Raw genomic sequence first — 15303 nt, forward strand, 5'->3', positions numbered from 1 at the left:
AGAGAAAAGGCACACCGCAAACGCTCTACTGGCAATCACTATCGATGGAGATGTAAGGGTGTAAACTCACGAGATAGAAATGATAATAATGATACAGGAAAAAAAATATCCCACGGGTATAACACTAAGGAGTACTCGTGATCAACATCATGAGATAAGCTTGATGTACGGAGTTAAATGTTCTAAAAGACCGGCGATAGCTTCGGTGATCTATGTTACGAGGTATTTCGTTACGTGCTTCCGCATTTTCTCCTCTGATTTTTTATAAATCAGGACGACCAAATTTCGATCCTGAATAATTTACACTCTTAAAAAACAAAAAATAAATGGAAATTTTTCTCATTTTTGTACGCCAAAAATTTCTATTTTAAGATAGGAATTTTTTTATGGCAACATAGGTATTTTCTCCGTAAAGAGAATAAATTTTCAAAGCATAAATTCCTTTGTTAATATAGTTAAAAATTCCCGTAATAATATAGATATTTTTGCTATTTTGACATAGAAACCTACTGTGTTAAATTCGAATTTGTTTAAATGATAACATGCCAGTACAGAAAAAATCCTGTCAACATCCCGTGAAATAATTGTCAGGTATAAATTTAAAATTTTCAGAAATATTTATCTAAAAATTTTAATTAGAAAATTGCCAGGCAGCCTGTAAATATTTATAGGATTGAGTATATGTAGCTGATTCCGTCCTTGCATTGATAAGATAGTGGTAATGGATTTTAATTTAAGCTACTAACATTATTGGAGGTTCGATTGGAAAAGTTTGGGGTTGCTGATAGTATTTATTAATACTCGGAGACATTTAAGGTATAGGGTGCTAAATTTAAAAGTCTGGCGATAGTTAAAGCGAACCAGCAAGTTGCGCATGCTGCTAGAAAAATTACTAACTACTTTTACATTATTGGAAAGTTTCGTCTTGTGGTTTGGGAGCTCCCGGTCTCGAGTTAGTCTCGAGTCTGCAGAAGAGCAGAGACCTTCCAAAAAGCTTCTTCTGAAAACATCGCCGGGTTTTACTCTATGAATAGGTGCGAGCGAGATGACATTATTAAAAATGGTTGTTATAAAAGTTGAGCTTTTTAAGAGATTCTAAATTGTGTTTTTTCATTTTAATCAATCGGGATTATTTTTAGAGATTAAGTGATTGATTTTTTAAATATTGTATTAATAATTTCAGATACTAAAGTAATATTGGCGGGTAATAAAACTTATTTAATTTCTAGAAAATTTTATAAAGCAGCATGTAGCCCTTTCTTGAAGAAATTTTTTGGTATAGCTTAATATAAAAATTACCAAAATCTTACTTAACATGTTCTGATATGACTTTATATGCCTGTGTATGATCTAATATGGTTATATAGGCCTACATAAAATTCTTCGTCTAAAAAGAATATTAAAAATCTCCAACAGAGGGCTTATGATCACTAAATCGTCTCCTTACCAGAGAGTTAAGTTATAAAATAGAACTATATTTTTTTATATTCTTCTCAGGAATTTTCCTGATACTTATTTTGAGTTTAATCAGCTACTAAGCTAATTTTAAATAAATACTATATGTTAATTGATCTACACATTTTTAGAAAAAATAAAAAAAATATATTTTTTTTTAATTTTTCAAAAATTTTCTTAAATAATGATTATGAAAGTGAAATTTTTAATAAAAATTATTTTCTGTGTAGATTTTTATTCAAAACATTTATTTTAAAAATTTTGGGATAGATTGTTGTTTATAGTTTAGAAATAAAAATAATTGAAAGTAGATATAAAATACATTACATTAAATATTGGTTAAGACGTTATTGATTATTACTATTGAATTATAATCGTCAATCAACAAATCACTAAAGCTTATGATTGCAATGTTATAATTATGAGTTTAATAATATAATATCAGTAGACAAGTTTATCTTTGAATTAGTGTTTACAAGTTCTTGAGTAGTTTCGGTATTACAAGTTCCAGAAGTAACTTATAAACTTATAAAATGGAACGCGATCTAATCTGGTGGCATTCTGTTATCAGAAAGTAAAAAAATTATGCATAACTTTAAATTACTATCTCGTTTTTATGAAACCTCGGTCTTTGGAATAGAATAAAGAAACGGGTGTATACGTGTGTATCGATTGGGGATTAACGTTTACTGGTTACGGGTTTCTAGTTGGGTGTGTAGGAGGTCACGTAGTCGGAAAGTGTTTAGACTCTATCGAAGAACCGGATTATCACGTTATCTCGTGATGGGATGACAGTTTATAGGATGGCAGAGGTGTGAAAAAGAGGCTGGCTGGCTGGCTGGCTGGCTGGTTGGCAGTACTAAAGGCAACTCGAGTGGTACTTTAAAGTACTTCAAAGAGCACTTTGCTCTGAAGATGGAGAAGTAGCTTCCGGTTGCGAATGTAGTTATTTTGCAAAGCAATCACCCATGTATTTGGGAGCGAATCCATTGAAGATGCTTCTGATAATTTTGTGAGGGTGAGGCTCTCAAGTTGTTCAACATTCGATCGATTTTCCCAACTGTAAATGTTATTTCCGTGAATTTTTATTCTCTCGTAATTGACCAATGCCGGAGGATTCTTTTGGCACGACAATGTTTCCGACTTAATGGGGTATTCCGCCGATAATTCTCAAATAATCCATTTTTTTGTAAAGTTCAAATTTTTAAAATATGTTTTATTGATTTTATTGGCTTTATATTTTGGAAAAACAGATTTTTATTTAATAAGATTGAATGATTAATTAATTTATTTTTAATAGTTATTTCACTTGAAAATATGAGTATTTTTTAAATAGTAATAAATATATCCTAAAAAATATGATTTATTTTTTTCGCACCCGAAAATCTGGGGCTTTAGACCAGAATCTCACCTAATTATCAAATGATAATATACCGAGTCAAAAAATCATCAGCTAAGCGTGTAACCTCAACATTGAATAAACAACCATGATAGTTCATCCGATTAGACACTAAAAAATGGCTTAACCACTTTTCGATAAACCACAAAGCAAATCTCCGTCACTTTAATCCAGTGTCTGGTTTTACGTGACCATGTTCATGAAAAGGATCATGACAACCTGGTCTGCCAGGGATGGAGCGAATACTATAGACTATAGGCTCTAGCCAAACTTGGTGTGCTTACGTTCGTGGTCATGGGTGGTCATCCAGTCCCAGTGTTTAATATCAGGCTATTTAGGACTATATTCTCTTGCAGAGCCAGTGCGGTTCTAGTGGGTAACGTCACCCTCTACTACTACCAACGGTCGTTCTCTTTAACGGTTATTGGACCACAGTAATTCTCTAATCTCTACTGTCAGCAGCTCGGTGTGTTTCCGTTTCAATACGGCCAAGTCGATTTAATTATCGCTCCTATATTTACATATTCTCCGCTTTGTCATTTCATCTTTCATCTATCATCTCCAAAAGGGTTGAACCGGACTCATTCACAATCGATCCTCTGACAGATATTCCGATTGGTCATTCGATGATTGGTAATTGTGAAATAAAATACCTAGAGCTTGAGCGGCATTTGAAATTTTACTCTCTTTGGTATTATTGCAACAAGAAGTGTCATTAGCATCGCACATTATGCCCTCGGCAGCTTGAGTCCTTGGCACTTTCAAGCATAAAGGATTTCAGTTTGTTGAGGCTGAGGATCCAGAGTACACTTGTGTGTCACTACCGAGTGTTCGCTTTCCACGCTACGAGTGTCAGTTACTTTTGTTGCCTCTAGTTTTCTTTTTCTCCAGGGTGCGTATCAGTTTAATATATTTCAGCAATTTCATACATTGCAAAGTTCCTACCTACAACTTGGAAACATAAATTTTCATTTCAATACTCGCGCCTTACTGCATCGCTGAACATAACATTTACAATATCATTTTTACAACTATTTTCACCACGTGTGCAATGATCGATGCTTTTCTTTTTAAATATTGTTCAAATAATCGTTAGAGAAACGGTAAAATTATTTTTTCAATTTATGTATGTTTTTTTTGCTGAGAATTTATATTTATTTATTTAAACACATTGATAGAATGATTTTTTGATTTTTAATAAGATTTGTTAACTGTTAATAATTTTTTTTCATCAGTTGATTCAATACATGTCAATAGACATACATATTCTTAGAAAAAATAAATTATTTTTTTATTTTACACATAACTTGATAAGGTCATACATGAAAATTAATTATGTCAGGACACATATAATCTTACATAAAAATTATTTAAATTAAAAAAAAAATTTGATAGCCATTGATAAATATTCTTTAATTTTTATTAAATTAAAAAAATGAATAATTTTATTTTTATTCAGTAAATAAATAAATTTTTTAACAAATAATAAATTATTCTATCAATATATTAAGTTAAAGAAATTTTTAAATTCTTACTATAGTATAAAATAAATCAGAAGCCTTTGAATTATTCGTCTGAAGTATAAGTTTAACAGTAACTTCCTCTCTAAAGTGACATACCCGCGAGGCAATTTACATGAAATATGTTACCGTACATTATAATTTGTAATAAACAAGTGTAAAATATCTAACGACTGATGTAGAGAGTGCACAAAGTTGTCACTTACACCGTAATTACGCTGTCAAAATTTTAAAGCAGACAAACTTTATTGCAGATCATAGAACCTTTATAATTTGGCCTCGTTACTCTGACATTTTATGATTCCCTTTGTTTCGAATTTAAAACTATGGTTAAAAAGTTATTTCATGAATGACAAAATAATTAACAATCGGTTTATGCGCCGCAAAAAAAAAAGTAAATCATAGAGAAACCGGAAATGCTCTTTAAAAGTTGTTTGGAGCTTTTCGGGGAACAGAACAATATCTGGCTGAGATTGAGGGCGTCCCACGGGTGAAAAGTGTTATCTAAGCTCCCTGAAGCTCGAAACGACCAAACGAGAGACCAATTTTTTTATTTTCCTCACCTTTTTTACTTCCCCTTATATTTTTATTTTTTATCTTTTATCTCGTTTCTTCAGTTTCTTTGTGCTGCATCTATTCTGTCCCGTCCGCTTCTGTGTATTTTAAACAATCCACCTCGAGACAAGAACTGTCACGATCCAACCGCCACCTCTCGGTGGCGTCCTCCCACGAGACGCCATTTTAATCACTACTTCCAATACACTTACGATTGGATTGAAAATCCTTCTTTTATATTTACTTTTTCTTATATTTTTTCCTTGATTTTGACTTTTTGGTTACATCAATAAACTCTAAATCGATAAAAACTTGTTTTTATCGATGCATTATCACAGATTACTTCAATGATTACGAAATAAAACACATTTAAACTATTTAATAATAAAGTCAAAAGTTTTAGAGACATTAAATAATTTTGAGAGTGTTTAAAAAATTTATACGTCCGTGGAAAAATTTTTATTGTAGCCAAATATGGAAAAATCTAAGTATGCAAAAGAATAAAAAAGATTATTTTAATTACTTATTTTCTCTACAAACCTTTTTTTTTTTTGTTTTTAGATAAAATTTTTATTAAAATTGCATATATTTTTCAGCAATAGGAAATATATTAACCGCTGTTTCCGCAATTTGTCTTGGCACCGTTGACAAACGAACAGAAAATAAAACGAAATGAGGAAGTGATAAAATTATCAATATATGTATAGATACATATATATCTACCATTGCCATCTAGCATGAAAGATAAATTTTTTTTTTCGTCGATATTTGACGCGGTGAGAGTTTTGTTGAATGATAAAGAAATAGTGACTTTAGAAGAGAAATAAGTAAGAGAGGAAGGAAGGAAGGAAGCTCAGTAAAGTAAAGTAAATGTAGTGCTTTTATGAGAAGAGGTTAAGTCACAGGATAAAAAGGAACACGTGTAACCAAGTGACGATGTCGTGCCCATAATCTAGAACTCTCTCTTGTGCTCACGGTACTCTTGTACACCCGCTCGACCGTGAGAGACATACGAGATTGGCAAAAGTCATCCAAAACTTTTTCCTTCTTCTATTCGCATACGTTCTTTCCACCAGCTTTCGGTGTGGAGCCATGAACAAAAATAAAATTAAAAAACTATACATATATAATTTTTTTTTTTTTTTTTTTTTTTTTTGGGAATTCGTATGTAGAAGGGCAAGATAGTGAAAAAGAAGGTAGAAAAATAAAATAGAAGATATAAGAAAAAATAAATAAAAGGAATGCTAACTGTATCAAGAGGAACGACAGCAACGGCACCGAAGCGTTAGTGCGGAGGCGTCACAAACTACTGGAATAGCATCGGTGAATTTTAAAGACGCTATAAAGGGAGTGAACATTTTAACGGTGGAAAAAAAGTAACGAAAGTTAAAAGCTGAAAACTTTTTCTTCCAATCCACTTTTTAAAAGATTTTTACACACTTTTGTTGCCGTCTACACATAACGCGATACATCTTGGATGTTGGATCCTGAGCTGAGAAAAGTTACGGGTGAAAAAAAGTGAGATAACGATGCAATAAATAAAAATATAAGTATAAATATAAATGGAGAAGTAAACGCAATTTTATGCCCACCTAGGGGATCACAGTCACGCGATTTCTATAGCTTATCCTATTAACGGGTTTTTTGAAATCTTAATGGATGTTAGGATGTAAACACGCGATAGATGAGCTTTCACGAGCAATTACTGGGCTCGGGAGATTAAAATAACTAGAGATAGATGGATCTGTTTTCTGTACTCGTGTTTTTACGGTTTCGACGTGACTGGTTATTTAAATGCCTATCATATCACTTCTGACGGCTATGAATATACATATTTGGGTTGATTACTGATGATGAACGGACGTATTACTGAGCTTTTATGAAGGATTAATACCGTTAAATGCATTGTTGATCAACGTTTAGAGAGAATATCATACCTATCGTTCGATATCGCTGAAATTAACTGCAATATCATCTACGAAATTAGTGATTAATTCATTTCGTTTGTTTTTAATCGGTAGGCGTCGGCAGTAAATAATTTGTTGAAATTTTGATGGATTAATTATTTTTTTAAGAAAATCCTTAAATTATTTATTTATTTTGTTTGATAGATTTTTCGGTGAAAATGACTGAGTTTTTGCTGATGGATTATCAAAGTGTAGGTTTTGAATATTTTTTTAAATTGCTCTCGAGTGCGGAAAAATTTTTTCGATATAAATCAATGCAAGGGTCAGTTAACTTGTTCATTCAACTTCAATTTAGTTTTGTATCGGTCTCTGTGCGACAATATGTCGCTGGAATATCGATGTTGGAAAAACAAAAAATGACACTTTTCTGTTCTATTACTTGTGTTTTATGAACTATTATACGACTTCAAGTATCAGAAATTCATTTTGTTAAATATTTTTTTTGTAATCGCTAAGTAAAATAAATTATTAAAATTACTACGTTTAATTTAATAAAACTAATTTTTAATGTAGCTTAATTAACTTTCATTTAGCAATTTTTAGAATTTTTTTTATAATAAATTACTATTGAGAGTATTTATCAAAAACTGCTACTTGAAATAATTTAAAAAAATTTGAAAGTAATTTTTTTCTGAATACTAAAATTTTCTTTTCAGACTAAACTGAAAAATATCAATTTTTTATATTTTTAATCAACTATTCTGTCAATTTTGAACAAATAAAAACTAATTTCTTGTTTTTATGCAAAAAAAAAAAAAAAAAAAAAGAATTATTTTTGTGAAATTTTTTCATTAAAAATATAAATTAAATCTATTTCAGCATGAATTTCATCAATTGAAACTCAACTTTTAGAATTCTGTACAGTTTTAAATGATAAAATCAATTAAATCTATTAACTTCTACCGACTCAATATTATTATATATAAATCAGCCATCAAAGATGGATTAGTTTTAAAAAAATCTAATAAAATTCAAGAATCGCGTTGGATAATGAAACCGTAGATTGAAATATAAAAAAGTCAGGTGTTGATTATTTGTGAAAACTCGATTTCTCGGATCGCTTTTATTCCCAGCTAATCTAGATATGTAAATAAAAGTATCCTCGAAGATCTTCTTTACTCTATTAGATAACTCTAAATCGACTTTTATCTTCTAACTATTCTCTTTTTCTTCATCCTCAATGTCTTTTTCCAAGACTGTTCCCCTCAACGCGTCATGTTTTTTCTTTCTTATTTTATTGCAGATTCTCAAAATGTTCCACATCTACCACCGGCATTTCAGCTAACGTGAATCACCACCTAGAAGCCTCAATTTTCGTACTCCGGCAACCTTTCCTCTTCATCTCTTTGCCACCTTGCCACCCGCGCTAGTTATACCGAATAAATTCCGCGGGGTTTAAGCTCTAGGCTTTCTGCTCCTGGCGGGAAACGTTTATAGCTGCTCGTCGATCCTGTAAAGTACCTCGTTATACCCTAAAAGATATAGAGAAGTAGAGAAATAAAGTTAAGAAATGTGTCTAAAGAATCACAAGTTAAAAGAGAAAAAAAAAAATTTGAAAAATCCAAAAGTGCACGACTCATAATGCTCATTTAATTATGAAATATTAATAAATTAGCTAAAATAATTATTTTATTTATATCAAATAATTTAAAAAATTGAACTTGGATGTCGAAGTTACATCTGACTATTATACTTTATCGGAGATTAGCACATTAAGGCGTGTTAATTTAGTAATGCTGTCCGTCAAGGCTTTAACGTAGATTTTGATATTTGGAAGGCGAATAAACCGTGACGTGAATCAGTAACGTCCTTAGCTTTACGTTAACAGTTAAATGCTACATCATCACTCACTGGCATTAGAGTCTCCCGAACAGAAAGCGTCGGAGATGCACTATATTATCCCTTTCGTCGTGGATGTCAGCCGCGTCGGATTGAAGACTTAAGAACATGTAGGATAGACGCCATTTGCAAAAAATTCAAATTTTCTCGCGCAAAGTGCACCTACCCTCCGAAACCATTAATAAACTTTTTTACAAAAAATTTATCAAGAAACTTGGAAGGTACATCAACCTTGATAATTAATGTACGTTTGCCTTCTTTTACATTTTAATTTTAATTACTTATTACTTAGAATTTTAAACTCGCGTGTAAAATGCTTGAAGGTTAGGATTGTGACTGAAATGACAACAAAAATTTGAATTTTCTCAATTTTAATCTAGCTACCAGATGACACCACAAGTAAATTATATAGTTGAAACTATCGTCGTTAGATGGCAAAATAAAGGCCAATTGAGAATAAAAATTATCCCAGTTTTTTTATTCGACACTCGTTAATAAATTGGAAAAAAATTATGGTAATTATTTACAAATGGGGTCCACCATTTCAATTTTAATTTTTTTAAACAAAACTTCCATTTGATTTTATTGGCATATATTTTTTTTGATACATAAAAAAATTAACAATTAAAAAAAAAAGGTTGATTTTCACAGTTTTAAAAAATTTTCAAAAAAATTTATAAATTTTTTAAAAAATTGAGATATTAAAATTTTTTTTTTTAATTGTTCGTTTTTTTATGTACTTTTCAAAAAAATATATATATCAAAAACATCAAAAAAAGATAAAATAGAAATTTAATCCAAAAACAGGAGAGCCAAAATTTTTTTCCAACTTTTGAAGACAAAGAAGATATCGAAATCTTTTTTTTTCCTATTATGACATTTTTTCATCTTAAATGCGCCGTAAAAACAAGTAGAGTAAAAAAAAATTATGAAAACCCTGAAGGCTATCCCGGTAACTTCCCGTTAATTCCATACCTAGGTGCTTAAAATTGTACTTATGACGTCTTTGAGCTCTTCGAGCTCAGAAGTCTGACAGAAGTTTAATAAAACACTATTCATAAAATTTTCAAACTGCAATTATTCTTGGATGGATAAATCGATTTTTACGCAGTTCGCAACATTAGACAAAGTTTTTTAAATTCTATAATTTACTACTGAATATGAATTTATTAGATTGAAAATTTTGGAGAAATTAAAATAAATTAACTTATTCCGAATTTTTTCAACAACGATAACTCATGAACCAATCAACCAATTTCCACGTACTTAGCAGTGATCGACGTGGTTTTTTGAGCTCTAACAATTATCTCTTTCAATTTTTTTTTTTTTTTTTGAGATTTCTCAAAATCTTTTGGCTTACATATAACAATACAACAATCTAAACATATCTATTTTTTTATTATGTTCATTATTTCAAGATTTAATTTAGCGTACATTTATAAGTTCGCTACAAGTAGTTATAGCTGCTACAGTTCTATAAAAATACTATGCGAAATCACTATGCGAAGTCACCACGGTAATAAATTCCAGCTTCTTAATTTTGTAAAAAATTTTTTTTTTTTTTTTACAAGAAACCTTGCTACTAGTGAATTTCATAAGAAATTAGTTTAGTACGAGTAGACTGTTAATACACTACTTGCATCTAACAAAATATTAATTTTTATTTAATTTAATCAAAGCTCTTAAATAACTTGACATGAATTTTTGGCCGACTAGTTGAATATCGTCCACGAGTTGAGAAGTTTTTTATTATAAATCCGTAAACTTCATTGATACTTTCCAACACGATTTTAGTCCAATCGTTTCCAGCCTCTTGTTGAATATTAAGAAAAAAACCTTGAGTCATGTAAAAACCAGATTTTGGTGGTAATTCAATCTAAAATTGTCATTTAATTATTAATAGTTTTGTATATTTTACGTTTTATAATTAGTAAAACAAACGTTTACCTTGTCTATTCCATTTCTTCAATCATCCTGTGGAATCTATAATGTAAAGAAATAAATATGTGGATTAATACTCTAAAAAATCAGTAATTGTGTTTGAGAAATAATTTTAATGACAGATATTAAAAAAACTACATGAACTTAAATGTAAAAACAGCTGTAGTTTTTAGAACAAGTGATAATGACAAGAAGCTGAGCAAGAAATTTTTGCACTGTTAGTCATTAGCATTTTTACTCAATTCGCAAAGTTACAATTAGTAACACAACTGTAAATTTTCTCATCACAGACAGAATCAAGTAAACGAATAAAAAATGTTATAATATCTGAGGGCAAATAAAAATTTTTTTTCTACATTTTTCAAGTCCCTATACAGTTAATACCATTAACTAATTTTAGAAGATATCCTTTCGTATACTTATCTACTTTATTTAAAAAAATATTGAAAATTTTTGAAGATAGATTTTAATCATAAATACAGTTTTCTTTCCATCGTTGCTTGTAGTCTAGTCGAGAAGTTGATTTCCTGTGAAAAATAGTTACAAGTCTCTTAAAAATATGGTTGATGGCTTAAACGATCCGGAATGGCATTTAAAAAAGACTATTTTGGATTTTTTCTAGAACAGATAATTACAATTGTTATTAACAAAAATCCGATAAAAAGTTAGTCATCCAGCTTTTTGGCAAAAACTCAAAAAGTATAAGTGATAGCTCAAATATTAAAAAGTTTCTAAAAGAGCAGGAAATTTCCGCAATTGTAGCTCTATTATTTATAATTTTGATTTAGCGTTGAAAATCGGCTTCCGCGCGGCAGTTTTGGAATGCGCGCGCCGCCACTGTAGTAAGCGTAGTTTTTAAATAACTTTTTTATGCAATTAAATATGAATTAAAAATTTTTTTTAATTCTGGTGTCATCTAAACACTTCAAACAATAAAATTCCGCCGTATTTAAAGTTGTAACACCATTTTTTAAAAAATTATTCAATTGTTGATAAACAATTTTTTTACGAGTTTGTGTTGCCATAAAAGGCGGTAAAATTATTTAACATGCATAATTTAAATTTTTAATTTTTTTGTTACTGCAAAAATTAATAATTAATGAAATAAAAATATTTTATAAACATTTATAACACCATCTTGTTGAGCATGTTTATAAAAAGGGCTCCAAGAAACAAAAAATTTATAGATTAATTATTTAAACTTTTATACCGCCTTTTATGACAACACAAACCCGTAAAAAAATCGTTAATTAACAATTGAATAACTTCTTAAAAAAAAAATAGTGATACAAGTTTTATTACCGCGGAATGATATTGTTTGAAGTGTCTAGATTACACTAGAATTCTAATTTTTTTAACAGTTTTTTGTCAATAGCCATTGTTATTTTTTTTCCACAAAAAATCTAAAAAACGTCTTTTTGTGGAAGTCATTCCGAATCGTCTAAGACATTCACCATATTTTTAGGAGACTTGTAACTATTTTTCGCAGGAAATTAACTTCTCGATTAGACTATTTACTATATATCAGATTGAGAACATCGAAGCTATACAAAATACTTTTTTATGTTTTAAATTTATTGAGTTAGAAGATTGATAGTTGAAGTTTTCACTTGAAATAACCGATTGAAGTAAAATATTTTTTAACCAGAAATTTTTTTGAAGATTTATCGTCTTGAATGAAAGAGAAAAATTATAAAACAAAATTAAATTTACTTAAGTTGAGATATTTTGGCTCAACAATTTTTCTTAAAAATAATTTTCTGTGTTGAAAATTTCTCTCTAATTAATGCTTTTTTTGTGTTGATTAACAAACTAAGTAAAAAATATTATGAAAATTTTCTTGTTATTACTTACAAACTTTATTTTCCAGTAAATAAATGGTTTTTGACAAAATTAAACTTTATTTTTATTCATCTTTATGACGTATCGCATCATAATTTATTATGTTTTGCGCCAGTTCATCGAGTAACTACATGCAATAGAATTGAAAAATTAATATATTCATGTAAGTATCATTTATTTGTTAATTTCAGTTTAACTTAGAATAAAAATTTTTCTACTCGCAAAAATTACGTTTCAAAATGTAATAAGTTCTTTTTGTACGTTAAGTACTTGTACCATGATCATGAATAATTTTTAATTATAAAAACTTAATTATATTTACCTTATTATTTTGTGTTAAATTATCATGCTAAACCGGGAATATTTTAATGCCGGTCACCAGTGCCAATGAATATTATTTAGAAAAGATTTAAGGACCTACAAGTGTCCATAGGCATGTTTCCATTTTCTATCCTGGAAAAAAAAATTAAAGTTATTTCCTTTCAATATTCATGATTACTTTAAGAAATAAACGTACTCATTTTCTGATGAAAACATTTCATGAGGAATTTTAATGTTCGTAAATTTTTTAACGATGTTGAATTCTTCGCAAATTTTTATGATTAACTAGCAGTCATGAGTATTCAACTCATATATTTTGAATATCAAAAAAATTTGATATATTACTAATGATATAGACTAATGCTTGCACAGTTATTTGACTTTGCTAATGTAAACGTCATCAAGCGAGTAGATGCCTTGGCGTGTCAGTTCAAGCAAATAACGAGAACGGATTTTGCTCGTCATACAGAAGTTGGTGTTCGTCTACTGGATTCTTGTCACAGCCCTGAAGAATCTTTTGGACTTGGTCAGTAACTTCAGCTCTTGGTCCTAATTCGAGGAGCCGTCTGGCGAACGAAGCAGTGGTTTTATAATTCTTTAGCTTAGAGAATGAATTAACAGCTGTTCTTAAGGTAAAGATTTGATGGACTGGCTGAAGTACGCAGCAATCTCGCAGGCTCGTTTTTGCGCGGCGAGTGTTGCTTTAGGAGTATTTTTATGCCTGCTCTTCATTTTCCGACTGAGAATGTACTCACGGCAAATTTGTATCAGTTGCTGAGCCTCAGCAATGTCCTCTCTAGGGTCAAAAACCAACAAAGGAACGCTCAGGAGGATAGCCTGCAATTTTTCAATAGCTTCTGTAAATTTATCGCCGGTTGTCATCTGGTAGCAGCCGTGCAAGCGTTGGATCAACTCCGTCAATTGAAGATCAGCAGCAGGGAGCCCAGTTTTAGACATAGCAGTCTTCTAGTTACGCAGTGGGAATCCATTCAGCAAAAGAATATTCGACAGATAAGCGTAACTAGTCCTGGATCTAGCGAAAGTATTGAGGAAATGAGCTTGGTAAGCTAGAAACTCAGTAACACCAATTTGGTTATGAAGATGACAGCAAGCAGTCTCGAAGGAACCGACGAGGATGTGGTCTACGGCTAGCTGAGAATTGTTCGTCCAGTGATGAGACGGAGGGACTCCTTTCGTAGGAGCAGCAAAGTATCGACTTGATTCTTTCCTCGTGACATCGCGCCTTCGAAGAATCTCTTGAAAACGGTCAACAATGACAAGTTATCAGTGGACAAGTAGAGAAACGAAATCTTCTCAAAGTTCATTGTCCGCTGGTAACTCATTTCGACGACCTGATGGTTGCTTTGCAACAAAGCAGCTTGAGCAAGACTCTTCCAGCAAGATTTTTGATCTAGAGATCTAACGGCTTTATCTTTTACAAAGTGAAGTGCCACTTCTGGGTAGCCTTTTTGGTGTAAGTATGCTATAATGGATTCTCCAACTAAATTAGCAGTTCTTACTATCTGCAAGGCTTCCTTATACTCCCTATTAATTAAAGGAAGCTTAAAGATGCTCAGTAGGGTCGATTTTTAGGATTCTGGATCTACATTCTCGGTCTAAACAGTAGACTTGGTTACCCTTGACACGCGTTACATAAATCGGCAAGTCCAGCGTTCGGATGATTCCGTAAACGCCAGAGTTAATCGCGTACTTAATATGGTTGCTCGTCGTGTAAATAAAAACTCCCGAGTCGTGCTAGGCTCCGGAATTGACTCTTGTGTTCTCAAGAATTGAGCTGAGACCATACTACGTATCGACATTTGGAGATTTTGACCTCCGTGAGCTGGCGTTTCTGCTACACGTCGAACATTATGACCTGGTCTGAGCCAACAAGCAACAGCATGCCAGTTGCAGCGTTGAATATTTCATCGCAGTTGAGAATCTGGATCTTTTTCGTCACTTTTTTTTTTTTTAATTTTTATCACTAGTGAATATCCTCGATCTAAAACAGCGAAAGGGTTTCTCGCCACCTAAATAGCAGTGATACCAGAAGCTCTCTTGGTTTCGGGATCAGAACTAGAGTCTTCATCCTTGGGAATCATGTACAAGTCACACATTTTAACGTGAAAAATTTTTTGTTGGCAAAGCTGTAACATTAAATTAAATGAATTAAAAATTTCATATGTACAAATTATATTTATTAACCTATTTAGTTCCAAGTTATAATTGATATTAAAGAACTGCACTAAATTATGCGTTGTATAATAATTTTACTGTTAATTTTTTTAGTTGTGATAAATAAAGAAAACCGTAAAATTTTTTCTATTTCAATAACTGAAATTTATAAAAGTATTACCAAAGCTTAGTTTCAATAGTGTTTTTAGAATTGACATAAAATTTCTTTTTTAATTAATTAATTATTGTAGGTAGAAATCATTGATGTACAATTATTTGAAGTAGAGAA

At 30.9% G+C, this 15303-nt stretch overlaps 1 pseudogene; it reads right to left on the reverse strand.

Annotated features, from left to right (window-relative positions):
* Window positions 1-10583: 10583 nt before the first annotated feature.
* LOC141535295 (coatomer subunit alpha pseudogene) lies at window positions 10584-14956 on the reverse strand (annotated as a pseudogene).
* Between the last annotated feature and the right edge of the window lie 347 nt (window positions 14957-15303).

This window comes from Cotesia typhae, unplaced genomic scaffold, assembly GCF_013202065.1.
Source record: "Cotesia typhae breed Kobodo isofemale line unplaced genomic scaffold, CoteBio_Ctyphae scaffold_13, whole genome shotgun sequence".
Taxonomy (NCBI): Eukaryota; Metazoa; Arthropoda; class Insecta; order Hymenoptera; family Braconidae; genus Cotesia; species Cotesia typhae.